Consider the following 2,487-nt stretch of genomic DNA (forward strand, 5'->3'; position numbering starts at 1 on the left):
CGTGTTTTGAGTTTTTCCCTTCTCACACTCGTCTGCTCTCTGACGATTTTATTCATACTTTTCCTTTCTGGCTAACCTGTATGTGATGCTGGGCCTCTTTGTCTAATTTGTCCTGGGACGTATCTGAGGCTGAACACCATCTGTCTCCCAGGGAGCCAGGAACTTACACTGTCAAGAACATGCTGTCCAACATTTACATCACACAACTTCATTTCCTCTGTTAAAATCTAGAAGAAGAAAAAAAAAAACCAAAACTCTCAAATGTTAACTAAGCAGTTATCCAACTTGGATAAGAGAAAATTTAATGCTTTCTGTGGAGCACAAGTAAGTACTGACCTATGTATTCCTATTTTTATGAATCAGGAACCACTTTTTAGGTTGAAAATTAAAACCGTGTTATCTGTTTGCACTGTAAAATCACAACAAAGAGCAACCACACTGTAGTGGGTCAAATGTTGGCACCAAATAAAAAGCTATATCTATGCCCTAACTCCCCAAACCTGCAAGTATGACCTTATTTGGGAAATTTGTCTTTGCAGATGTAATTCACCTAAAGATCTTGAGACAAGACCATCCTGAGTATCCGGGTGGCCCTAAATCCAGTGGCAAGTGTCCTTATAAGAAACAGAAGTGGAGAGACACAGAGACACAAGGAGGAGACTATGTGAAGGTGGAGGTAGGTGTTGGAATGATGCCAACAGCCACCAGAAGCTGGAAGAGTCAAGGAACAGAATCCCCCCCAGAGCCTTTGGAGGAAGCGCAGCCCTGCAACATTTTTATTTCAGATTTCTGGACCCCAAATCTGTGAGAGAGTAATTCAGTTGTTTTAAGACACCTACTTTGCAGTAATTGTTACAGTAGACATGGGAAACTAACACACGTTCTCAGAAAAGGACAACCACACACTAAAGTCTTCAAGATCTTTTCCATTAATATTTTCTTTCTTCTTGTTCATGGGTTTCCTCAATGGCTAACCCCTTGTTACTACTACAAATGTTTATAGTACAATAGGGGGAAAAGCTTAAAATTGAGTAAATTAAGAAACAATTGCTATGTGCTTCCACAACCTATGTGGTACAGAGAGAATGCTTTGGCGGCAAGACAAGTGGAAAGCCCAGATCAAAGTAGCTCAACCTCAAGAACATTTACTGGCTCCCCTTCTGGAAAAGCAAAAAGTGGGGCAGGCTTCAGAGCCAGCGTGATACCATCAACAGATTTAATCATCTCTCCACTCTGCCATATACAGTGTTGCTTACTTTTTAAGGCTGTTCCCCTCACTGTTGGCCAGCAGAGCTACATGCTTCCTCTTTGGGGTCCAGGAAGAGAGTCCAGAGACAGAGAGAGGCTTCCTGTAGCTCTCTCCTTAGAAAAGGTGCTTCCCTGAACACTTCAGCAAACCTTGCCAAGTTTAATTGAACACAATTGGACCACATGCCCTTTTCTGAACCAACTGCTGGTAAGAGTGCTGGGTCCTTAAACTAATGAGTCCATGCAACCCAAACCTAAGGGTGGGTCAGCTTCCCCGAGGCCCCAATAGGATGCATGAAGGGAGGGTGGAGCCCTAAACAAAATGGAGGTTCTGTCAGGAAGAACAGAGGGGAACACATGATGGGTGGGCATTGAATATAAATGATAATGCAACAATACTAATGTGCCCACCATCCCACCCACCTTAAAATATAAAATACAGCCATGGCTGAAGATTCCTGCAGTCCCGTGAACAAGTACACTCCCTTCATCCTCCTTCAAGTTGCCTGCTAATTTAAACTTAGGGCTTATCATTCCCGTATATTTCATTCTATTTTTATTATATACGCTTGTACGCCTAACCAATATGTTGCATTCTTTTGTGTGTTTTTAAACTTAATACAAATGGGATCATACTGTACACGCTATTCTGCAACTTGCTTTCATTGTTCATGATCCGATTAGCGAGACATGTCCACAGGCATATGTGAAGTTTCAGTTCACACATTTTCACAGATGCATTCCAACGTACGAACGTATTCATTCGTTCTCCTGCTCACCATTTAGGATGATGCTTTTTTTTTCTTTAACTGCTGCAAAGAAAGCTGCTGTGAACATGCTCATCAGCACAGGACTGTATATTCCTAGGGGAGTTTCTTTTGGATATATGAGTAAGATTGGTATCATTGAGTCATAAGGTATGTTCATCTTTAGCTTTCTTTGTTCTCGGTAGAGGCTGTACCAAGTTATATCTCCGCCAGCTGTGCGTGAGGATTCTGCCCCTCCACACTCTTGCCAACGACATGCCGAGTCCCACTTTGAAATGGGTTGGTCTTGTAAATCATCTTTAAATGGTCTGTGGCTCTTGCTAATCTCCAAACTCCCCATAGGCCAAGAATGTGTTTACTTCATTCACTCCCAGACACCAGACGACACTCAGCACTTGTTAAGTTTCACGAGGGAGAGCTGGGCCAGATGCTGAGCTTTTTGAGTGCGGGGTCCTGGCCTCATTCTTCTTCT

Source organism: Phocoena sinus, chromosome 19 (genome assembly GCF_008692025.1).
Source record: "Phocoena sinus isolate mPhoSin1 chromosome 19, mPhoSin1.pri, whole genome shotgun sequence".
NCBI classification, from domain to species: Eukaryota; Metazoa; Chordata; class Mammalia; order Artiodactyla; family Phocoenidae; genus Phocoena; species Phocoena sinus.